The sequence below is a fragment of the Carassius carassius genome, chromosome 2 (genome assembly GCF_963082965.1).
Source record: "Carassius carassius chromosome 2, fCarCar2.1, whole genome shotgun sequence".
Taxonomy (NCBI): Eukaryota; Metazoa; Chordata; class Actinopteri; order Cypriniformes; family Cyprinidae; genus Carassius; species Carassius carassius.
The window spans coordinates 20221412-20248578 of NC_081756.1; the positions used below are offsets into that span (position 1 = coordinate 20221412).

The following is a 27167-nucleotide window of genomic DNA, read 5'->3' on the forward strand; positions in this document are numbered from 1 at the left end:
CATCTCAGGGGCCCCCATCCAGGAGGTCTGCAATGCAGCAGGATGGGCCACCCCTCACACTTTTATTAGATTTTACAGCCTGGACATTCCATCGACTCCTGGCACCCTTGTGCTCTCGTCCTAAGTGTGCCTGTGTGCAGCTTCACACTAGGACAGGCAGGGCTCGTTGTGGCATAGTGGGTACTCGTTCCCCCAAAGTGTCGTTCGACGCAGTTCGATGTTCCCTCGAAGGGGAACGTCTCGGGTTATGACTGTAACCCTTGTTCCCCGAGAAGGGGAAAGAGAACTGCGTCTCGTCGCCACACCTCCCCCTGCCTGGGAGCGCTTCCTTCATCACATAAGCTATCTCTGTTGTGTGCCGGTGTCCTTTTTATAGCTTCCGCGTATGCCGTCACACATTACGTCATGACGCAACACCAATAAAGATTGGCTCAGTTTCATTCATACTTCAGAGGCGCTACGCTGAGGGGCTTCCCCCAAAGTGTCGTTCGACGCAGTTCTCGTTCCCCTTCTCGGGGGAACAAGGGTTACAGTCGTAACCGGAGACGTTTTCTGTGTAGATGTACTTGTTTCAAATGTCATAATCCGTTATTTATTAATTTTTTATGCGCTAGTATGCATGCTTAAGACAGGCAGTTACACCTGAGCTTGAGTTTACAACTCTCTGAAAGGGCAAATGCGTTCAAACAATCTTTGTTTACATAATTCTTAAACATTTTTTATTTGTCATTTAATTGATTTTATAGACACACACTACCATTCAGAATTTTTTTTTTTTAAGCAGCTGCATGATCATCCAGGCTGCATTTATTTAATCAAAAAATACATTAAAACAGTGAAATAGTGTTAGTTTAATATATTTTAAAATGTTATTTATTCCAAAATTGAATAGCTGCAGCAACTCTTCAGTTTCACATTATCCTTCAGAAATCATTCTAATGTGCTGATTTGGTGCTCAGGAAGCATCTCTTATTATTATCAGTGTTAAAAACAGTTGTATTGCTTAACTTTTTTTGTGGGAACCTCTTACTGACCCCATATCTATGAACAGTAGTATATATATGGCAACCTGTCTACAAATTTTTGTGTGCAGCCATGTTTGGAGTGAAACTCTTTGATGTCTGAAACTATGTGCTTATGAATCGCTCCTGTGAGCGTTCTCACCTAGCCGGTTGTCGGGTGTGTGTGTATCAGGTCAGGTGTGTCTTTACGGTTGAGGATGATGTCTATAGGTGTGATGAAAAGGGCAGGGCTAACCGAGCTGGTCTCTGATCAGGTGGAGTGGAAGAGTGTCTCTCTGTACCTGCCGGTGTGTTGATGTATGTTTAGCCTCTCTTTTTTTTTTTTGAGTCAGCCACTGAGGTCCGTTCATCAAGGCATCATGTTCAGCCTCATCAAACTACAGCGTGTCTTCACTGTCCACCAAGTGCCCAAAGTAAGTTCACTCATTTAACAAACACAAAATTACCACAACAAACAGATATTGTGTGCTTTTAACTAGTTGTATAAGTTTAAGGTGTTCTTGGTATAGATAAACTGATGATAGGAAGTAAAGAATCACTTGATTTTTATTTGCTTTACTCTCTTATTACTGTGAAACCTGATGTGAAACTGTCTGAAGGTGTGTACCCAAACATATTGTGTTTTTCATATTAATGCTTTGCATTATTTTATTGCCTTTCCGTTTTTTCCTGTAGTGAGAACTGCTAAGCATTAAATGAGGGGTTTGTGATTTTTTCCCATGGTAGGCATTTCAAGAGGACAGTATCATCTCTGGATATCGGCATCCTCGTAGTTCAGCCACAGACTGTGTGTTGAGTCTCTTTCAGCTCACCAATGAGACCCTCAATGTCTGGACACACTTTCTACCAACCTGGTACAGAGAAACACGTTCATTTGTGCAATCTCTGTCACCCTTTATCTCCCATGCTTGCTTTCTCTCTTTCTATATGCATATCTCCATGTCTTTGCAACTTTCTCAGTATGGCATTTGTTATCTTATAACACACACACTTGTATATGAACTCACACAGTTTTAACAGCACAATGGCCCTGGGTTACATGGTAACAGTATTTAGACTGAGTGTGTGTGTACGGTTTGCTGAGACTTGAATATCTCCCCAGTGGATTGTTACATCCCTCACCGAGCTTTAACCCAGCTGAGCAGCTCCTAGAAGAGTTAACCTTACTGGATGATCACTGTTAATGATCTCCTAGTGTGATTCTCACCAGAGCTTTCTCCAGACCTAAAGATGTTGAGGAGTCGCTCACCATTGATTCATTAACTTCTGCCAGTCTATTTGGCTTTATCGTGATCTTGTATGGTTTTATTTATTTGTATTTTTTTATGGCAATTTAATTTTGGCTGTATTGGTCAACCATAAGCCTTAAACTGAGTTAATTTTGTAGATTATTGCCTACTTGTCATTGCATCACTTAATTTCCATCTGAGGTCTGTGAACTGAACTGAGATCATTTTAAATCTCATTCATGCATCCAGTCATTATGTTTTAGTCCACCTCATTTTAACCAGTGCTTTACAAAAAGAAAAAAAAGAAAAAAAAAGAACGAAATAAATGGAAACATACTTTTTAAATAATAAATATTACATTATTTTATAATATAAAGCTACAATAAACCTATACTATCAAATATTATATTGTTTTATTAATATTTCAATTAAGATTCAAACCACTTTGAATCTTTCTCTTTCTATGGATGTAAAAGCATATTCTAAATCATTACATATAAATGTCAATTTACAGTTCAATGCAAAAACATGTTTACATATTTTTTACATATTTTTCCATATAATGTCTATTTAAAGTATGCCATATCTCAAAGCTAACACATCCTCTGATACCACACAATGGTTAAATATACAGTCAACCGACAGTAAATCAATAGGACAGCTTGGAATCTGTGACCTGAGTCTGTGTTAGTGTTTGGTTCTATTAAACTCACTGATCCCTCTAAAGCAACCAAGAGTAAATCAGACTTGTAAGCAAGATTCATAGCTCATAATTGTGAGATTTAAAGACTAGATTTAATAAGACAACTCTAAATGTCACGTTTTTTAGGGCACATTGCTAAATCTTAGATGCTCTCAGAAATCAGAGTTGTGAAATATTTGAGTAAATGTATTTAATTTCAGTACTTTAGGAACTTTTTGGATACTCTGTAGGTTTACTGAGTATCAAAGATATTAGTTATATCATAATATCATAATTATTATAACTTTTAGTCTGTACATTACTACAATACATTTTTGAATAAGTATCTGCACTCTTCACTCCACTACATTTGTAATGAGCGTTGCAATTATATGTTACATTTTGCATGGCAGCAAGTTTTTTCAGCAGCAGTTTATTTCCGCTACAAAAGAAGTGATATCGGCAATTACAGACTACATCTCGTGGGTTTTGCTCTTATTCAGTTCAATTCTATTCAAGTTTATTTGTATAGCGCTTTTTCCAATACAAATCATTGCAAACTAACTGCAAACTAAGTTTCTACAATATTAAGTAGTAGCTTATAAATGGTTACTGTCAGTTTATGGGCATATGATAGGAATTTTCGGAAAAATTAATACAAGACGTAGTCAACCAGATGATGAACACTATTAACAGCAATTATTATGTGATTGCATAGTAAGTAGCACAGTTTGTTAGTTCTGTATGTTGTTTCAGGGTTGGCATCATCTGAGGTCCTCTGAGAGGTCGGCATCATCTCTTCTCAGGTGTTCTGGATCCAGACTGGAGCTTGTGTAAATACTTGCAAAACAGAGAAACAAATAGAGACATAATTAGCGTAGCTGCTGTTCCAACCAAGTAAAATTAATTAGTTTTAAATTAATTTGATCAATGCGTATTATTCACCCAAACTTGTAAACAAGACTACTTTATGTGAATGCGAGTTCCTTAGCGAGTAGTTGTGAATCACAGGTGTGAGATGAGGACATGACAGCAGACGGCATTGAGGCCGAGACCAGCACATCCAGTGGAAGAAGGCTTTTATTTATCTGTTATACTGAAGAGACCTTTTTGAGAATATATATATATATATATATATATATATATATATATATATATATATATATATATATATTTATTTATTTTTTAGAAAATAAACGTGATTGTCCTCACAAATAAACTCTTTCTTGTTTTCACCGGCATGTTTCTTTGACTAATGCATCTATGAGCCTATATTCAGTATAAGTAAATGTGACGAGTGGGGCGGGGCCGAGGCACATGGGAGCGAGACCGGTGGAGTGATTGGAGATGAGCTACACCTGTTCGACCCACCGGTCTCGAGGCCCACGGAGGAGATGGAAGGATATAAAACTGGAGCGACGACAGTGAAGGACGAGAGAGGACCAGGCCTGGGCTTTTAGTTGTGTTTTGGTTTTTATTTGAGCGCACCAGTCGTCCGTGAGGGGCTGGTGCGCGGTTTTGTGTTTATTTTTGTAATTAAAGTTTCATGTTGATTGTCCGCCGGTTCCCGCCTCCTTCTTCCGAATATGAAGGTTTAATTCATTACAATGGTGTCGAAACCTGGGAGAAGGAGGGACGCGCTGCTGAAGATCCCTCGCCGCTGAGCAGGTGAGGAGGATGCCGCCATGGACGCTCGAGGCGGTGGACTGGAGCGAGTTGCCGGGGACGGGCGAGCTCGCTGCCGACCGCCCACGATAGGGAGGGGCGGCTGCCGACCGCCCACGATAGGGAGGGGCGGCTGCCTCCGTGAGGGAGCGGAGGAGTAGACACCGTTCGCCAGGTGGCCGGAGCCTGCTGCCATCCGCCGGAACGGGGAGGAGAAGGGAACGGGGGACTCCTGCCGGCTGCCCAAAACCGGAGGAGCCGTCGCCGTCCACCGGGCGGCGGAGGAGTGTCGTGCCGTCCGCCAAGGGCCGTCCAGTGCCACCGCCAGGCACCGCGGAGGAGATCGCCCAGCTGGTGGAGGGCCGAGCAGCGCTGCGTCTGGGAACCGGATCTCCTTTTCTCTCGCCTCGCCTGTCCTACCCCCAGGTTCCCGCAGGTCCCCATGAGCGGTCCCCCCCGGAGGGAGTACCCCCCGGCCTGCGAGGGGCGATGGGGGTATGTGACGAGTGGGGCGGGGCCGAGGGACATGGGAGCGAGGCCGGTGGAGTGATTGGAGATGAACTACACCTGTTCGACCCGCCGGTCTCGAGGCCCACGGAGGAGATGGAAGGATATAAAACTGGAGCGACGACAGTGAAGGACGAGAGAGGACCAGGCCTGGGCTTTTAGTTGTGTTTTGGTTTTTATTTGCGCGCACCAGTCGTCCGTGAGGGGCTGGTGCGCTGTTTTGTGTTTATTTTGCTTTATTAAAATGTTGTTTGATTGTCCGCCGGTTCCCGCCTCCTCCTTCCCGATGATTAGCAAGGTTTAATTCATTACAGTAAAGTATTTAAATACTGTTAAAATCAGATACTCTTAAGACTTTTACACAAGTTGTTCAGGAATTGGTGAGCTGTAACTTATAATGGAGCAATTTTAACTTAGGTATATGTACTTTTACTCAGGGTTTTCAGGTACTCTTGTCTTTACCCTTCTGTTGTACTGTTAGCACTAGTTTTGTTGCTATAGATATAGCAAAACCAGGGAATTTAAATGTTTTTATAGTTAATATAAAGCTGGTCTGTAGGGGTGGGAACCCTGAATGCAAGATGTCTTTGGAAACTCTACCATCTGTATTAATTCTAATCTTTACTGTACGTACTGTACAGCATATAAACCAGCCTTATCAGTGCTCTTTTTAGATCAAACTAGACCTATAGAAACCTTTACTGATAAGACTGATATGTGTGATCTTTGTGTGTTCATGTACTTCTGTTTGTTTCTGTGTCGTCCTGTCAGATACATTCCTATAGTAACAAACTCTGCAAGCAAGTCTGGGCAGGTTAAACATTTGAATACATTTTTTTTTTTTTGCTTGTTTTTTTTCTCATTTCCAAAACACATTCACTTGCTTAGATATAGATTCTGTAGTTTCCAATGTCAGCAACTGTATGTATAAACTATGCAAGAAATTGCCCTGTTGGGCTTTCTGTGGAAAAGAATGTAAACCGTCATAAGAGGAAAAACTTGTCTGTTATTGTCTCATCTTTTTTTTTCTCCATCAGGTATTTTCTATGGAAGTTGATGACAGTGTTGCTGATGGAGGATGCGTTGTATGATGCATACACATGGCCTCTACTGGTCTTCTTGTTCTCCTGCTGTGTGTATCCATTGGCCTCCAGCTGTGCCCACACCTTCAGCACCATGTCTGCTTGCTCTCGTCATATCTGTTACTTCTTTGACTATGGAGCGCTCAGCCTGTACAGCCTCGGTAAGGGAGGAACACACAGGCACATTCACTTCAACACTCTCAGTTTCTTGGCTTGTTATTTTTGCCATAAAGACAAAGTTCAAGGTTCAAAGTTCTGTACTGCAATATTTAACAGACACAATGGAATCCTTGCACAATTAATTCAAATACAGATTGCATTACACATCACATACAGCAGACAGTATCACAATTCTGTACATTATTTATAGGGATGAACTGGTAATAGAATTCTGTCCAACACACATAAGCTGATCATTATTTATTTATTTTGGCCAATAACTAGTAAACAAAAAAATAAGTTGTATGTTTTGTGTAAATAAATACAGTTTAAAAAAAATACTAAAAACTAAAATCAATTATTTTAAATAATACAAGTGAATTTAGCATCACAATATTATAATGTTGAGTATGGAGAATATATATTTATATTTTGTAAAAATTACATTTAACATTTAAATTTACATTTAAATAAAAAAAAAGAAAGAAAGAAAGAAAGATAGATAGAAAGCAATATAAATAGATCAAAAGTTGATAAAGACATGTATAATGTACAGAAACATAAATTGCATTTAAAAAATATATTGAAAAAGAAAACATTTTGAACTTTAATGATATTTTACAATATTACTGTTTTGCTGACTTTTTCATTAAATAAATGCATCCTTGGTAAGCATAAGAGACTTTCAAATACATTTAAAAATCTTAATTATTCTGAACTTTTACCTGCCAGTGCAGGTAAAATGAGAATGCACAAATAAATATACAGATACATTTAAAAATATTCATGTGACTGATTGCATGTTGATGCAGGTTCAGCGATCAGCTACTCTGCATATGTATTTCCTGATGCATGGGTGAACAGCACTTTTCATGCATACTACATTCCTGTAGCTGTACTAAACACCATCCTCTCAACCAGCCTGTCCTGCTACTCGAGGTAAGGCTCCATTTCATTCTATAGTCTTTATTGCTAACACACCACCATACTAACACCACAAATGCAGGTTGCAAAAATGTGGGTTACATACGGTAGTTCTGGTGAGTGAGTATTTAAGTATATGGAACAAGCTCAGTTCATTATTGCATATCAAACTTGAACAGGCAAATTTATGCTAAATATATAAAACACCCTAATATACAGAACATAATTTACTTGAGTCAAAAACAGTAGCTTTATTACAGAGAATAAATATAGTTCATTTAAATGTGTTGTCCGAACCATTCACAGCAATGCTTCAATTTTCAATGCTGGCTACACCTGAAACCACATACTCTCTGAGTAGGTACTTCTTTAAAAAAAATTATGTTCTATATATAGTATGAATGTGTGTAGTATGATATCTGGACATACTACATTTGTCATGTTGTCCTGGTTATGTAACCAGCATCGGTTGCATTCCTTTACTGCCATTCACGTATCCTCTCCCATTGCCTCATGGGATATTAATGTGTTCATCAGATGCATACTTCAGAATCTTGTAACAAGTCAACTGGGTACTTTGTCCCTACTGTTTTACAAATACTGTGAATTTAATGTGACTCTTTTCAAATAGCTAATGTATTTCACATATTATATAGTAGAGAAATGTGCATATTGGGATGCAGCCTATATATGAGAGAGAGAGAGAGAGAGAGAGAGAGGACCAATTGGGATGAACTGATTTACTAGAATAAATCAATTAACTATGAAAATAGCTTATGCTACTGAAAAATGCAGTTAAGTTAGCGACCACACTAACTCCTCAGCATGAAAACCATGAAACAGAACCATGAAAGAAATGTTGTAAACCTAAATAAAGACATAAATTCAGTCTGTGCTACAGTAATTGTGTGAAATACAAAGTTTATTATGAACATGACATTGCATTTTTATAGTTGAATATTATCTTCATTTTCCTCATTTTTTGTTAAAGGGATAGTTCACCCAAAAATGAAAATGATGTCATTATTGACTCACCCTCATGTCGTTCCAAACCCGTGAGACCTCCGTTTATCTTCGGAACACCGTTTAAGATATTTTAGATTTAGTCCGAGAGCTCTCAGTCCCCCCATTGAAGCTGTGTGTACGGTATACTGTCCATGTCCAGAAAGGTAAGAAAAACATCATCAAAGTAGTCCATGTGACATCAGAGGGTCAGTTAGAATTTTTTGAAGCATCGAAAATACATTTTGGTCCAAAAATATCAAAAACTACAACTTTATTCAGCATTGTCTTCTCTTCCGTGTCTGTTGTAAGACAGTTCAAAACAAAGAAGTTTGTCATATCCGGTTCGCGAACGAATCATTCGATGTAACCGGATCTTTTTGAACCAGTTCACCAAATCGAACTAAATCGTTTTAAACTGTTCGCGTCTCCAACACGCATTAATCCACAAATGACTTAAGCTGTTAACTTGTTTAACGTGGCTGACACTCCCTCTGAGTTCAAACAAACCAATATCCCAGAGTAATTAATGCACTCAAACAGTACACTGACTGAAAACGGTTCACCGTTTCTTTTGCGCTCGACGTAATGGCGTCATTGGCGATGATTGCAAGCCTTCGGTTTACCTGGGCTCATAACATTAGCACAGAATCAGTTCAGAGTCAATCACCAAAAGAATCAGTTCGGTTCAGACGCTCTGTGTGTCAGTCTGCTTCACGCTGAATCACACATGCGCACTATCATCAGCTCCTCGGTTCTCGAATCGGACACGTCTGACAGAAACGGTTCTTGAGTCGTGAACGAGTCAGTCTGTTGTTTGTTATCTGGCTCAGCTCGGTGTTCATCTTCAGTTCTCTGTTCACAGCAGTTCAGTCAGTGTACTGTTTGAGTAAATTAATTACTCCGGGATATTGGTTTGTTTGAACTCAGAGGGAGTGTCAGCCACATTAAACAAGTTAACAGCTTAAGTCATTTGTGGATTAATGCCTATTGGAGACGCGAACCGTTTAAAAAGATTCAGTTCGCTTGGTGAACTGTTTCAAAAAGATCTGGTTACATCGAGTGATTCGTTCACGAACCGGATATCACAAACTGCTTTGTTTTGAACTGTCTTACAACAGACACGGAAGAGTTTTTGCTATTTTTGGACCAAAATGTATTTTTGATGCTTCAAAAAATTCTAACAGACCCTCTGATGTCACATGGACTACTTTGAAGATGTTTTTCTTACCTTTCTGGACATGGACAGTATACCGTACACACAGCTTCAATGGAGGGACTGAGAGCTCTCGGACTAAATCTAAAATATCTTAAACTGTGTTCCAAAGATAAACGGAGGTCTCACGGGTTTGGAACAACATGAGGGTAAGTTATTAATGACATAATTTTGACATAACCCTTTAAGGCTTGGTTTACCGTTCCTTCACTATAACCATGACATCTATGAAAGGTAACAGTTTAAACCCAGAATGTGTCAGAATCCTCTGGCACTCACTAATGTTTTCTTCCTTTTAACCTATTAAAATACTCTATAATATTATTAACACATACACTTCCACATAATTTTTTTTAATGAGTGTGTTTTTGTGATTTTGACAAATCAGTCTCTCTTAACTGCTTCTAACAATTACAAAACCTCACCACCAGCACTGAAACTGATGTTTTCATTAATGAACATAAAAAATGTCTTTCTTCCTCTACCGGTCAGATTCTCTGAGAGACAGAGCCCACGGCTGAGTAAGGTGTTGCGAATTCTTGCCTTTGCCTACCCTTACCTGTTTGACAACATTCCCCTCTTCTACAGGGTAAGTTTCAGCACACTCAACGCAAATACCCAGGCTGTTCAGACAAAGATCTGATTGGTTTAATAACCTAATTTCCAAAGTAATGAAGCTGATAATTCTGTGTTTTATATCGGAAATGACTATTTTATCTAATTATCTTGTTGTATTTTTTTATTTTATTTTTTTACTAATGGGAACATATTTCTTAAATTTTAGAATATTTTTTCTAGGTTAAAGTAGAGTTTTCTTCCTCCCTGGAAAACCCAATGCAGTGCATTGGTTTAAAAAAATTACAATAAAATGTTGGAGTGACCTGTAATTTTCTTCTGTTGCCTCTTTCTAGTTGTTTCTGTGTGTAGGTGAGGGTTGCACTGATAATGAAGCAAACTCCATTCATCTTCACCATACATTGTTTGCTTTTCTTACCGCCTTCCTGTTTGCAACACACTTGCCTGAGAGACTGGCACCTGGATGCTTTGATTACATAGGTAAGTAACGACCACTCACATAGATATTAAATATTTTTTCAATATTTTATAGTGTCTGTTTCTAGCTGTGCATTTTCACAATCTCTTCTAAGAAGACCCTATGGGTGTAAACTAGTTCATTACAGTGGGTTTTCAGAATACAGTCAGTATCTGAATTATAATGGGTGTTAAATTAAGTCCAGAATCAAAAATTCAGAAACCACAATTAAAACAGGAAATCTTCATTCATTGCTCTCAAGTGAATGGCTCTCTTCTGACCCCTACAGGCCACAGCCATCAACTGTTTCACGTGTGTGCAATAATTGGGACACATTTCCAGATGAAGGCCATCGAAGCTGACATGGTGCTGAGACAGTCACAGCTGCTGGTCACTGCTCCTCCTATCTCATTTAATAACACCGCTGGATCAGCTCTGGTCTGTGTCTGCATCAGTCTGGGGATCATATGTCTTTATAGTCTACCTCTGCTGTACGGCTCCTCAGAAACACACAACATCGGCTGAAGGAAAGAAATGCAAGCACTAAAAGCTTCTTGAGACAGAGGGTCTCTGAAAGAATAATTGCAGTCTTGCACAAGTTACTAAAGTTATTATGAAAAAAAAAAATATATATAGAGGACATTCTTACGGGATATTACATTATTAAAAACAACCCCCAAGATGGGTTTGTAATTTTACTGAAACTATGCAACCTGAAATTGCAAAGAGTAATGAATGTGTTACCACATGAATTCTGCTTCTCAGGGAAGATAAAAAAGGCACTGAATCTTAGGACAATGTAAGTCCGTGGGAAGGTGTGTCAAAGTGGTCATTTATGATGTAGAAACACATTTATTAAATAAATGACGCATAACAATTGGGTTTACAGTATCAAACCTGATCATGTAAATGTAGATACAGAAACATAATTTACATAACTGACATACTTTAATACATAGACGTGAATTGGTGATAATTCTGTCTGTCCAATTTCCATACAATACATATTAGAGTATGCGTTTGGAATTAACTACTTCACTTGAATTTTGAATGACACTTTCATACGTTGCCTACTGTATGAGAGGACCATTTGGGATAAACCAATGCACTAGAATGACTTTTCTACAATAGGAAATAGAGTATTTTCTTTTCAATTTTCAGACATTTGGTCATAAGGATAATTTACTCAAAACTGAAAATATGCTGTTAATTTACTCACCTCTGAGCATCCAAGCCATCCTCTAAGCCATCCAACCTTTTTTCTTCAGATAGCCTAAGGCTATGGATTACATATAATCATTTTTTAAATAATGTTCAGCTTCTTGCACAAGCTGATTGTTTTGCATCATAAGATGAAGTATTAATTTTGTGATGTCTGTATAAGTTTTTTTGGTTTTGACTCTCAAGTGATGGTAGCCATTGCATTTTTTAAATCACCAAGGACCATGGTTTCAGCTAAAAATCTTCTTTACTGTTCAACCGAAGAAAAAAAAGTCAGCTACATCATGGCTGGTCTAAGGTTAAATAAATCTACAGCAGATTTTTGGGTGGTTTATCGGTTTAAAATATGTCTCGAGATAATAACCAAATGTCTGAAAATTACAATGTAAACACACTCCACTATTTCATTCTCATGTGCTGCTATTTCTTTTATGTACAGACAAACAGCTCCACAACTAGCACTGTGTATAAAATAAATGCACAATTACATGTGTGCACAGTGCCAAAGTCTGGTGACAGCTTTTGTATATTCTACTTATTAGTTTTCAGCGCCACATTTTTCCTGTGTTATCAACAAAGGAATGTGAGAGGTATTACATATTTTCATAACATCAGGTCACACCTTGGTCATGCAACCAAAATTTTAACTATTTATTGTTTGCAGTATTCTTTATAATAAAATGTTTTTTTTCAGCCTAGACCTGGTTTTTATTTCTTATTGAGACCTTTAGTTACCTTCATCGGCATGACGGCAAGAGAGCTTTACCCCCAATTTCCACCAGATGCGTAACGGCTGCGTTACGGCTCCGCTGCGTGACAGCTCGGTGTTCCGTCGTCCGTCAATACCCACCAGGTCCGTATTTGTTGCGGAATGGCTGCGGTCATGACTGACAGCTGACGTCACGATGCCCCATGTAATCTCGCGAATTCTGGTGTGATCGCGCAATATGTAGTTTCTATACAGAACTACCAAACCAGGAACAGTTTTCCATCCGAAGGAGTATAGGATAGAACTCTTTTCTTTTCTCTTTTCATTTCTTCATCCATCGTGTCAACGGGGTTAAAACTTCAACAAGCCTGTCTCCGCCCATTATGACGTTTTCAAGGTGTAGTGTAGGGAAATATGAGCGCGGTGTATTTTATTTTGAAAATTAAACGGATCTTTTATTTTGTTTCTGGCTGTTCTGTTTTGTCACTCGACTTCCTGTCCTGCGTACTCTGCTCTGTAGTGCTGCGGAGCGCTCCGGCATCCGGCAAAAATAGAAGCTCTGCGTATCTGCTCCGGAGGGCTGCGGATCGCCGGAGTCGGAACGCAGCTGTAACGCATTCAGTGGAAATACACTCATTGACTTTAATGGAAACCTATTGACTCCGCCGCCGTGCCGGAGCCGTAACGCAGCCGTTACGCATCTGGTGGAAATTGGGGGTTACACGGATAGTCTATATACACTGCCCTCTACAGCCTGGTGGAAGCAGGACACGTTAGAAAATACAGTGATTGAGGGATTTAAGACATGAAGTGTAACAATGTATAGTCAGTTTCTATTCTATTCACTTCTACTCAAACCTGAAATATTGTCGAAATTACATTTAGTTCTGGCAGAAGGAAGGTTGGCGATTGTATTGGAATTATTTGTTTATCAATGGGACATAATGAACAACTTTTACTTCCAATATATTTCCTAGTATCAATTAATACACAATGTAGTCTATTATTTGCCAAAATATTATCTGAAAAAAAAATAGTTTGTTGCTAATGTTAGGCCTATATGGACTGAAAGAATATGATTAAACTGTAAATTTGTCGCTTCTTATGTGTTCTACACATTATACAGTGGAGCTTTCATCGTTGTTTATTTAAGCTGTCAATATTTCAATTCAAAACATTTCACACACATTTTCATAATTAAAAATTCAATAATTCATATTCACCTTCCACAGTTCACTTCCGAAATATTCGGTCTGTTTAAAAATACGATGTATAATATTCGGCAGGCATTTTCAGTCTATTTTATTTTACTTTACAAATTTACTTCCACTAATTCAGTGGTTTAAATTTGGCAGAAAATTTAGCACTGGACATCAGCATTGGGAACTGAAGGAATAGCAGTAGAGTACTGATGCATGATCTGCATCAGCTGTTAGTCGCTCACCAGCATACATCATTGTATTTTACAGAAAACTGCAGGGTGACCTATTAGCATGCAGGGAACCTATAACTATCAATCATTAGAAATGTCTATGGTCTTGCTATAAAACGTGAAATTATTATGATAAAAAAAAAATCTGTGACAGTAATTTCTTACATTTTGTCAGGAAATCTTATGCATCTAGTGAGAGAAAATCTAGCTGCTACTAGTTGCTACTTGAAAGCACCAAAACATACCATACCCCAACAGGACACAACGTACACAACCCTGGCAGCGACGATAGCGGAATCTGCTATGCCTGCCAACCGCAGCATAGGCCTATTCAAGCGAAAACCAACATAGAAAAGTTGTGTGAAAAAGCAAAAATCAATGTAACTCACCTATCAAGAAGAAACAACTCAATCATGGAAAAGCTGCTTCAATAATTACGCAAGTCCTACCGCTTGCCTATTGTAACCCTTCCTTTTAATGGACCTCCAAAATAGCCTTCCCCCTTTTTTAACTGCCATCTCTGGCTATAGTCGATCAAATAATATCCATCCTGTTCACTCACTGAGCGCTCTCTTCTCCCTATCATTAATAGTCACGCTCCTTACTACTGATTGGCTATGACTTTGTTTTGAGACTCAGTGCGACACAGTGGTCAAAAGCGTTTTCCAAAAATCGCTTAGTGCACCTTTAATGGAACCAATTGTTTCAAGCGTGTACGTCTGCAGACTGCAAGACGGGGGCGAAACTTGAAGTGGGCGTAACTTGAAGTAGGAGGCTAACTTGAAGTTGTCCAAATCACACAGAACCACGCGAGACCTCAAAACGATAAGTTGTTGGCAATATGGCGGCACAGAGTAGAATATTGATTACGTTTTAAGGGAGGCAGGGGTTTTAGGCAGGATTTGATGCATGATGTGTGTGTAAATATTAAAGTTAGGGGACAATAGGAGAGTGTACGTTTTAGTAGGAAAACGTATTATCTGACCCACACTCCGGAACAGAAGAGGGCGGTATTGCACCAATAACTGGATGCCAACCGCCGTTAAACTGGAAAGAAGACGAAAATGACAGCTTGCTGTGAGAGACAACGGTGAGAATCTTATTTTTTTCCGAGATAATTAATTAAATTGAAGTGTATAAGTCATTTTTATACAGTGGTATTGTTTTTGGAGTTAATAATTTATTAAAACTAAGACGTAATTTTTTGTGCCTTTGTGATTTTGCTGTAAACATGTTTTATAATGCATAACTAACAGGGGAGCTCAATTAAGTACACGACTCGATAGTGGATTTACATAAACCATATATACTTCTTGAAGACTATTACTAAAATGTCTATTTATCATCTGACTGGATAATGTTTGATATGAATTGTAGATGTGCACATCTAACAGAAATGAAACAGGTGTCTGAGTGATGTGTGTGTGATATTGTGTAGAATTCACTTTTGTCAACACTGCTATAGATGAGTGTAAGTCATGTAAACAAACAAATCTACATAAAGTAACTAAACATAAGTTATGTATTTTATTTGTCCATTTGCAATATTGACAATTTAAGGAACATTTGTGTTGGATAAAAAGTGAGTTACATCAGTTATTAACTCAACATGTAAATGCAGTATATCACAGATAAATCACAGAGGAGACTGACTCTTGTCTGGATGTTACAGGGACAGATGAGACACACGTGTGTTTATCTGCTGTAGAGTAACTGATGAAGGAATCCTGCCATCAAAGGATTTGTGTACGTACACTACAAAAATAAATGAAACATTTTAAATCTTAAGTTGTATTTTATTTTAATTAATTTAATTTCAAACAAATATTACACCTCCTTTCTTATTCTTGATTTCTGTGCATTTGCTGCAGATCTTTTGTGGTGCAGCAGGACATGCAAGGAAGGCTGACTTTCAGAAGCTTCAAAAGCATCATCAAAAAATGTGATGGAGCTTTTATATGAAGTGATTGACAGTGCTCTTATTACAGGGGCCTACAATCCCCTGATCAACCTGGAGAAGAGAGCCTTGCTCAAGGACACACTGGTGTTCCTGTGGCTCAAGTGGTAGAGCATTGCGTTAGGTTGTGGGTTCGAATACCAGGGAACACATGTTAGGTAAAAACTGTTAGTCTGAATGCACTGTAAGTCACTTTGGATAAATGTATAATCTATTTGAACCACTTCAGTGGTTTAGCCCACTACAAAAGTAATAAATCAATGCATGTACTTGTAAATTCTGTGTAAATGTTTTTCAGGTAGTTGTGCTCATGGGTTGCAGGCACACGAAAGTTTGGAGCAGACACAGCAGTCAGATTGTCCTGCACGTGTTCCCCTGCTCTCGCTTCAAGGTTGTGTGGATCAGAGAGCCGACATCAAGGTCTTCCTCATCCTGTTGCTCAACGACATCCCCGTTGAGAAGAGTGAGATTGTGAAGTGCAGCAGCAGAACTGTATCAGCTGTGTTCAGATGGCAGGAGGATGTGGGGTTCACCATCTGTAAATACTTGATTGTTAGAACAATAAGTTTGAATGAAGCTTTGTATCATGTGTTGTTGACTTGTACATGTATGCATTTATTGTGATGCTAACTTTTATACATTATTTTAATCATTTAGACATGTTTTTTATGGTCAGTAAATAACATATAAATATTTTATCCATTCATGTATTAATTGCTTGACTGAAAATGGATGTATTCACATCGACTGCATTTATTTAACTAGTATATATTCATGTATAGCGGTGTCACAAAAGAAAATACATTTGGCTTCTTTTACTAAAATGTCATTTTAAAAGTTAAAACTCTTTTTTATTGTTATTGCCAAATTATTTCATAAAAGATCATGGTAAGACGGTTGTATCTAACAATAAACAATCATAATGCCATAAAACAGTAAATAAATAAAAAAATAATGTTTTCATCATAGTATGAGATGCTATACAAGAAAAACATTTTTCACGTAAAATAATTGAAAAAATATTCAAGAGATGATGAGATGATGAGAGATGATATAAAAAAATGCTTTAAGGATAACACTTGGTCACATTAGTGGAGTTAAAAATATAAAAAATTAAAATCAACAGTATTGGCTATACTACAACCCGAATTCCGGAAAAGTTGGGACGTTTTTTAAATTTTAATAAAATGAAAACTAAAAGACTTTCAAATCACATGAGCCAATATTTTATTCACAATAGAACATAGATAACATAGCAAATGTTTAAACTGAGAAAGTTTACAATTTTATGCACAAAATGAGCTCATTTCAATTTTGATTTCTGCTACAGGTCTCAAAATAGTTGGGACGGGGCATGTTTACCATGGTGTAGCATCTCCTTTTCTTTTCAAAACAGTTTGAAGACGTCTGGGCATTGAGGCTATGAGTTGCTGGAGTTTTGCTGTTGGAATTTGGTCCCATTCTTGCCTTATATAGATTTCCAGCTGCTGAAGAGTTCGTGGTCGTCTTTGACGTATTTTTCGTTTAATGATGCGCCAAATGTTCTCTATAGGTGAAAGATCTGGACTGCAGGCAGGCCAGGTTAGCACCCGGACTCTTCTACGACGAAGCCATGCTGTTGTTATAGCTGCAGTATGTGGTTTTGCATTGTCCTGCTGAAATAAACAAGGCCTTCCCTGAAATAGACGTTGTTTGGAGGGAAGCATATGTTGCTCTAAAACCTTTATATACCTTTCAGCATTCACAGAGCCTTCCAAAACATGCAAGCTGCCCATACCGTATGCACTTATGCACCCCCATACCATCAGAGATGCTGGCTTTTGAACTGAACGCTGATAACATGCTGGAAGGTCTCCCTCCTCTTTAGCCCGGAGGACACGGCGTCCGTGATTTCCAACAAGAATGTCAAATTTGGACTCGTCTGACCATAAAACACTATTCCACTTTGAAATAGTCCATTTTAAATGAGCCTTGGCCCACAGGACACGACGGCGCTTCTGGACCATGTTCACATGTGGCTTCCTTTTTGCATGATAGAGCTTTAGTTGGCATCTGCTGATGGCACGGCGGATTGTGTTTACTGACAGTGGTTTCTGAAAGTATTCCTGGGCCCATTTAGTAATGTCATTGACACAATCATGCCGATGAGTGATGCAGTGTCGTCTGAGAGCCCGAAGACCACGGGCATCCAATAAAGGTCTCCGGCCTTGTCCCTTAACCACAGAGATTTCTCCAGTTTCTCTGAATCTTTTGATGATGTTATGCACTGTAGATGATGAGATTTGCAAAGCCTTTGCAATTTGACGTTGAGGAACATTGTTTTTAAAGTTTTCCACAATTTTTTTACGCAGTCTTTCACAGATTGGAGAGCCTCTGCCCATCTTTACTTCTGAGAGACTCTGCTTCTCTAAGACAAAGCTTTTATAGCTAATCATGTTACAGACCTGATATCAATTAACTTAATTAATCACTAGATGTTCTCCAAGCTGAATCTTTTCAAAACTGCTTGCTTTTTTAGCCATTTGTTGCCCCCCGTGCCAACTTTTTTGAGACCTGTAGCAGGCATTAAATTTTAAATGAGCTAATTAAGTGGATAAAAGTGTAAAATTTCTCAGTTTAAACATTTGCTACGTTATCTATGTTCTATTGTGAATAAAATATTGGCTCATGTGATTTGAAATTCCTTTAGTTTTCATTTTATTAAAATTTAAAAAACGTCCCAACTTTTCCGGAATTCGGGTTGTACAATCACAAAATAAAAAGGCAGCCGTTTCTGAAACATGTTCTTCATTATCAAGATAATTACAAATACATTAAATATACCTGTCACTTATGTCTTTTCCGTTTTTGTGCTTGTGTTAACTTTGTAGGTCACATGATCAACATAGCGGATGATGATATACAATTTGCATTCATACTTCATACATACGCATTAAGGCTGTAGAGTATATATTCTTTTAGCGCTCGTTAAGTTAGTACTTATTGAAATTAAGTGCCTAATTAAAGGGTATGCGGTTTCGAACGCATCCCAACAAAGTCTCGTTTTGAGGTCTCGCGTGGTTCTGTGTGATTTGAACAACTTCAAGTTACGCCTCCTACTTCAAGTTACGCCCACTTCAAGTTACGCCCCCGCCTTGCAGTCTGCAGACAGACCCTTCTCAATTGTTTCGCAAAATGAATCACGCTTCAAAGCGCTCGAAACGCCACATGCTGGTGACGCCTACTGGTCAAAACTTTGTAAATGCAACAAAAACTCCAAAACAAGGAGGAAAAACAGGAGAAAAAAGCCCCCCTCGCGACGCCACTGGTTTAAAGTGCTTTACGATTTGAATAGTTGATTTAAGATGTGTTAATAATTTGACTAATTGTTTATATGTATAAAATATAATTGCTTATTATATGTATAACATTATATAGCCTGTGATTAAGGGGAATCTGCCCTTCTCCTTTGGGCCTCTCCTCCTCCCCCACCCTCATTTTTTTAGTTTACTGTGCAAACACTGACTGATGTGTGCCGCTGTTTGCTCAGCATTCTGTGTTTTTTTTTTACAAAAGCACACATACGCATCTGACAGTAAATTTCAGAGCCCAGCTAAGAATGCCTTGTTGGTAGAGATTAAACTGCTGTTCTCGCACCTACACATTCAAAGAGGCCTGATGAAATGAAAGCTTGAGTTCTTTCTATAGCAGTATTTTTATCTGTTTGCTTTGTTCAAGCGCAAAATGTTGTGAATGGTTTGTTGGCAATACTGTAGAAAATCCATAACACTAGATTCTCATTTGAAAAGACAGAATGATTCAAATTAAAAATAGGTGAAAACTTTTCTTGAAAGTGAATACTGAGATTTCAATAAGACTTTAGGGATTTGTAATTAGGAACACCATCAGCAGGGGGCAGCATAGGACAGTCTATGTTCTCTTGTTTTAATAAGTGGACACGTTTGTTAATTTTCTTGCATTGTAACAATCTCTAAATATTAATGAACCACATAAAAGTTTACTTTTAATGCAAGAGTAATGTAAACTTATGTATTTATGCATGTATATGTAATGTGTGTAATTAATTTTTTTTCTCCAGTTTTAATGGGTGCCAAACATCCTAATTCATCTTCAAAGTCTTTACTCATGACATGTAGGAAGTGAGAACCTGTCATGTTTGATCAGTGAAAAGGGAAACAGCTGTCAGTTCCTCCTCTGCTCAGTCCCACTGTTCCAAGACCTCCTTGTAATAATATTGACCTTTGACCTTGCCTGTACTGTTTACTCAGGCTGCCTTTAAGCACAGCACCAGCCAATATCACACAGTGCTGCTGCTGTCTGCAGCACAATTTCACTCTCACACTCGCTAATGTCTGCCTAAATACCCTCGTATCTCTCTGTGCTGCCTGTTTGTGTTAGCACACAGCACACACATTTGGCCACTTAAACATCCACTGAAGCATTGTGATAAATATGACTGATTGACTCTTCTGTGTCTGCCAGCTGGGTGTTTAATTCCTCATGTATTTGTGAGGTTTAAGAACTGAATTCAGGGATGGCAGACAAATAATGTTGGTGGATGAAATTTCAAAACAATGGTAATTAAACTGCTAATAATAGGTCTCCATCATGCCCTGCCTCACCCACTGTTAAGTGCTAAAGACGAGTTAACATATTTTACTGCTTACTCTATGGATTAATTTGAGTTTAATTATTTAAAGTGATCATTTGATCGTTAGCAATCAGGTCATTTGCATTCCAGTAGACTATAAAATGGATTGGCTCCAGCATGCCGCGCTGCTGGTCCTGATGCTCTGTGTTTGTGCGCGTTGATGGATTCAGTTTGGCTGTGTTTGTTTAGCCCTTAGCTCACTACTCATGTGAAAGCCTACAACTCAGCAGTGATAGAAAATATATACCCATCCCTTCCCTTCCCTCCCCTCTTTCTGTTTCTCCTAATTACACAGAGTGTGTTTGTACAGCCGGCATGATGTTTTCAAAGTACACAAGCAGGTTTTGAAGCTTTTGTTGGCCTGACTGGTTTCCTGTCTCTTTATTCAGTGGCTGCCTTCACCTGTTAAATGGAACACATCCCATGAGTGATTGGTGCAATGATTCACTCTCAGGATCCATCAGGATAACAGCTGTGGGTCAGCATGGGGGAGGGAGAGGGAGAGGGAGAGGGAGAGGGAGAGGGAGAGGGAGAGAGAGAGAGAGAGAGAGAGGGAGAGAGGGAGAGAGAGAGAGAGAGAGAGAGGGAGAGAGAGAGAGGGTGTTTGTGTGTGACTCCCATTGCTCACACCAATATAAGGATTTAGGATAAAAAATTTATTATTATTACTCAATTTCTATCCCATACAATATTTATGAGCTTGACATAACCAAAAACATTTGTTCTTTTTAAAAATGAATATTATTAATTTATATGATTTTTCCAGGTCTATAAACCATATATTTATAATTAGGTTTCCTCATATATAGGTTTTTTTTTACCTTGTAAACCCCTATTAAAAAAAAGGGGGAAAAAAACAGAAAAAAAAGTTGTTGAAAGGAGTGAATGAAAAATTTTGTATTTGTTATGTTAATGCTGGTTTTGTCTTAGTAAAATATTCTTAAATCATCTTGGAAGTTTACTGAGGCCCCATAGTCTAGTATAGCTACTGCTTAGTGTACATTTAAATAATGATCTGAATTAACTTATGAAACTAATGATTATGAGTTTCCTATGTGAACCTGTTAATTGCAACAAACAAGTAGGAATACACAATATATCTATACAATACTGATATACTGGTATAACAGTTTGGAAATCAGAAAGAAACTTTTAAATATAATCTTGATATGTCACAATAAATATCAATTTATCAATTTGTATAAAGCTTTTCACAAATGATGATTGGTTTTAGATTTAAAAAATTCATAACATATAACATAACATAACAACATAATATAATATACAACCCGAATTCCGGAAAAGGTGGGACGTTTTTTAAATGTTAATAAAATGAAAACTAAAATACTTTCAAATCACATGAGCCAATATTTTATTCACAATAGAACATAGATAACACAGCAAATGTTTAAACTGAGAAAGTTTACAATTTTATGCACAAAATGAGCTCATTACATTTTTGATTTCTGCTACAGGTCTCAAAATAGTTGGGACGGGGCATGTTTACCATGGTGTAGCATCTCCTTTTCTTTTCAAAACAGTTTGAAGACGTCTGGGCATTGAGGCTATGAGTTGCTGGAGTTTTGCTGTTGGAATTTGGTCCCATTCTTGCCTTATATAGATTTCCAGCTGCTGAAGAGTTCGTGGTCGTCTTTGACGTATTTTTCGTTTAATGATGCGCCAAATGTTCTCAATAGGTGAAAGATCTGGACTGCAGGCAGGCCAGGTTAGCACCCGGACTCTTCTACGACGAAGCCATGCTGTTGTTATAGCTGCAGTATGTGGTTTTGCATTGTCCTGCTGAAATAAACAAGGCCTTCCCTGAAATAGACGTTGTTTGGAGGGAAGCATATGTTGCTCTAAAACCTTTATATACCTTTCAGCATTCACAGAGCCTTCCAAAACATGCAAGCTGCCCATACCGTATGCACTTCTGCACCCCCATACCATCAGAGATGCTGGCTTTTGAACTGAACGCTGATAACATGCTGGAAGGTCTCCCTCCTCTTTAGCCCGGAGGACACGGCGTCTGTGATTTCCAACAAGAATGTCAAATTTGGACTCGTCTGACCATAAAACACTATTCCACTTTGAAATAGTCCATTTTAAATGAGCCTTGGCCCACAGGACACGACGGCGCTTCTGGACCATGTTCACATATGGCTTCCATTTTGCATGATAGAGCTTTAGTTGGCATCTGCTGATGGCACGGCGGATTGTGTTTACCGACAGTGGTTTCTGAAAGTATTCCTGGGCCCATTTAGTAATGTCATTGACACAATCATGCCGATGAGTGATGCAGTGTCGTCTGAGAGCCCGAAGACCACGGGCATCCAATAAAGGTCTCCGGCCTTGTCCCTTACGCACAGAGATTTCTTTACTTCTGAGAGACTCTGCTTCTCTAAGACAAAGCTTTTATAGCTAATCATGTTACAGACCTGATATCAAATAACTTAATTAATCACTAGATGTTCTTCCAGCTGAATCTTTTCAAAACTGCTTGCTTTTTTAGCCATTTGTTGCCCCCGTGCCAACTTTTTTGAGACCTGTAGCAGGCATTAAATTTTAAATGAGCTAATTAAGTGGATAAAAGTGTAAAATTTCTCAGTTTAAACATTTGCTATGTTATCTATGTTCTATTGTGAATAAAATATTGGCTCATGTGATTTGAAATTCCTTTAGTTTTCATTTTATTAAAATTTAAAAAACGTCCCAACTTTTCCGGAATTCGGGTTGTAATATATGACCATTTTAATATCAGTGCATACTCATTTAGGAACTGTTTATATGTAAATCTAAAAATATTTAGAATGACAGAAATGTGTGATGTATAAAGAACAGTGTGCATGTATTACTGTGTTAGACAGTGCCAGAGGTGTGTGTGTGTGTGTGTGTGTTTGTTGAGGATATTACCTTGGCAGTATTATCACACATTATAATGAATTTTAGGCAAACCCCAAGCTCATTTTAATCTCTGGGCTTCAGATATCTGACTGGCTGCCTGTTCTGAACTCCACTGTGTATTTTCACCCCAAACACAGGCAGCTGTGACTACTTAGTGGGCAGGAAACCACTGAAAGCAGATAATTCTCCATTTATAACTTCTGGTTCACTGTTTATTTTCTTGTTGAGTGAGCCAGTGCTGGCTGTTCCACTAGCAAGCATGTGTTGACCAAAGGCCGTTGTGTGCTGTCCTTCACGTTGATTGCTGGATATTGAATATCCTTGAGGTAATATCAGCCAGGCCTCACTTTCTTATGTCATTTATCTAGTGAGGCAAACCACAAGTCTTATTTTAATCATCTCTGAAAGGGTTTTCTTTAAGTGGCTCGTAAAGAAGGAAAAAGGAAAAGCATGAAAACTTTGGGGTTTTTGAGGCTAACCAATAGGGCAAACCACCAAGTATAGCAATTAGCCAGCAATGTAACTTTCAGAGTGACATGGGGACAGAGCTGAGTCAGAGAACGACACAGAAACCAGACACAGACCACACAGAGAAACACAGCGCAGTGGGACATTCACAGAAAAGCCCAATTTAGATGAAAAACTTTAAACTAAAATATAAAACATAAGGCACATATTAGAGCTGCCTTGCATGACAGTTAAAAACAAATAAACGAGAGAGGTTAAAATAGCACAGGAAACACAGTACTTCATGACTGCACATTCTAAATCACAATGACACCTTAGAAATGTTTAACAGTCACCTCACGGACAGAAGAAGGCTGTCTGTGGCCAAAACAATGAACAGAACACACAATTTGATTGTGTCATTTTTAAACGTTAGTCACTGTAGTGCTTTATTAATCGAAAGACTCATTTGCAATGGACTCGGAGGTTTCCTTCTCTTAGGAGAATATTAAACAGATATTAAATTAATCTTTTATTAGTGGCACATGCTATTGTGGAGGACAGATTTGCAGTGAATGAAGCTGTAAGGCCGTCACTAAGCCGTTTCATTAAGGTCACCTTAGATCACAAAATAAACCAACTTTTTTTTATTTTACAGAATTATTTTTTCCATGAACGTTTATATATATATATATAGGACCACTTTTGGTTTTCCTATTTTAAACCAGCTAGCAAGAATATTTTCTTTCATTTTAATTATTATGATTAACATTTTAGCAGACGCTTTTATCCAAAGCGACTTACAAATGAGGACAATAGAAGCAATCAAAATCAACAAAAGTTAGCTTAATACAGTACACATAGCAAGGTTTTTAAAATCATACGATAAAAAGAAAACAGAAAAAAATTAAATAAAAAGATAGAATAGGAAAAAAACAAATAGAACAAGCTAGTGTTACGGGGCGTTTTTGCTTTTGTTTATTGTATAATAAATAAAAAAGAAAACAGATAGAATGAAAAAAAGATTAGAGGATTAAAGATTAATGGAGTCATAATTCATCTGGCAGTGAAAGCTAGTCTAACCTTGCATAAAGTAATTAACATATTTATTCTAAAATCAAAATGATGAAATATTTTGTCAGAATAGAAAGATTAGCAAAAGCCGACATTCAGTCAAGTGGATGAATGAGTCACTTGACATAAGATTAATACAGCACAATATGAAAAGTTTTATTTAGTTCATTTTGATTAAATGTCAACGACTGCATGGTAAGACTTTAGAATAATGTTCAATTTGTTTAACATTTGCACAAACTCTAAGTGAACAATATTTTACATTATTTATTAATGTAGCTTAATGTAAATTTATACTTGTACTATTGTTATTAATTCATGTTCATCCAAACACTTAATCCAGCATGAGATTTCCAGGCCCAGATGGGTCAGCAGTTTAGCTCTTTATTCACGCCCCTACCATCTTGTTATAAACAAAGTCGCCTTTCAGTTACACCTGTGAAATTGTTTTATAGTGTGCATGCATGATTAAATATTCATTATGTTCAACTAGGCACTTTTTGTATATAAATCCATATTAGATTTCTCTGGCAGGCTGCCATACCACATGAGATGGATTCTTTTTGTAAAAAAAAACAAAAAAAACCTTGAACTCCTTAGCAGCTCTTTTCTTTGTGGTTTATTTGTTTATGTTCTGATGTAAATGACGACTTGTTGATATTTTCCTGCCCAACCTCTCATATCCCCGTTTTCTTCTTCCTCTCTTTTCTAGTTCTTGGCTTAGGAACACATGGATCCTTTCAGAGAGAGGAAATGTCTGAATTTGTGGTAGGCATGGGAAAAATAAACAATCGTGTCGGTCTGTTCGGCAGTAGAGGACCTGGCCTTCATGTTTGAGGGTGGTGTGGGGGAAAAGAGAGCCAACCCATTTTTTTTTAAACCGGGGCCAGCTTCCTTCAAAATATTTATACATTAGTTTTCCTTGTTGGGAAGCAGAATATACCTCGGTATTGAGGAGCTCACCTCTGATACCACAGGGAAAATAAACCCCTCAGCAACAGCAGCGTATTCAAGCCTTTTTTCACTCAAAAGACACATTGAAAAAGCATATTAAGAATCGTACAGATTCCAAAGTGCACAGCGATTCCTAAAGCAGGTGGATATCACACCTTACAGTCAAAACCACAACAACATTGTTGTACTGCCAGGTTCAAATATTCTACACCTGTTTTCTATTCAAACAGGCTTCAAGCACGTTCAGCAGTGTGCCGTTCCAGCACAGCATCCTAGCATCTGTGTTTTGGCAGATCTGCAAGGCCAGACCAGCTGTAGTGTGAGGAACAGTAACTTAATTTTTTTTTATAGATTTGATACATGGCATTTCCTTTCTCAAATCACTAAGCACATATCTGTAGAACAAATTGACTCAACTGCAGGTTAAATATATTTATTTTGCTTCATGAATACAACACATTTACCTTATCCTCTCACATAATAAACCTTCTATACAGACATGTAAGTAATCTTAGTCAATCAATGTTTTAATGTTGTTAAATCATGTTTCAAAATTTAGTATACATTTGGAATAGCAGTCCATGTTGTGAGGTATGACCAAGGAGATCTAAAAACATATATTTTGTTGTCAGAATAAACAGCTACTTTTGAATGGTCCTCAATTGAAATAATCAGCTAATCAGTCTGCCCCTGGGGTGTGACACAATTTAGATCTATTAAATCGGACAAATGCAGACATTTTGAAAAAATATAACAATAAGCAATCATCACATAAGATAATTGCCCTCTGTGCAGCATAATTAGCCTTGGTTGCAAAAGCTATTCAAGCTTATTAAGTAATTAAATGAACTCAGGTAAAGCTCAACTTGTTTCCTCAGAACTAAATACATAAGCACATGTCGTTGAGTAACAGGCAACTTCTGGCAATTATTGGAGCTAAATCACGTTTCATTTGAAGCCATTAAATTACAGTTTGCACACCACAATTAAACATGCTGGCGAAACATCACCTTTCTGCTTGAATTCACAATGTTAATTAGCTAGTGCCTGGATTTTTTAAAACAAATTATTACTCTGCTTTATCTAAGATGTGGGTGAGTGAGTACTATGGGACCATTTGCACAATATGAGAGGACTGGATTTGGTTCAAGAAAAACTGACACTGGATTTTCTAATAAAATTGTGCACAATATCCAACTGTTATACATAAAAATAGATTGAAAGTGAAGTGATACAGGTCCAAAATGTCAACAGTAAACAACAAGAAAATTGTAGTTACCTGAAATAAAATAAGTGA

At 37.9% G+C, this 27167-nt stretch overlaps 1 long non-coding RNA gene and 1 pseudogene across 1 annotated transcript; both read left to right on the forward strand.

Moving 5' to 3' along the window:
• Positions 1-1277: 1277 nt before the first annotated feature.
• On the forward strand, positions 1278-11729 carry LOC132097422 (membrane progestin receptor gamma-B-like; annotated as a pseudogene).
• Positions 11730-14679: 2950 nt separating this feature from the next.
• Positions 14680-16509, forward strand: LOC132097429 (uncharacterized). The gene is made up of 3 exons (XR_009422734.1): positions 14680-14973; positions 15556-15629; positions 16139-16509. It is a non-coding gene; the product is annotated as an uncharacterized LOC132097429 (long non-coding RNA).
• The last annotated feature ends 10658 nt before the right edge of the window (positions 16510-27167 follow it).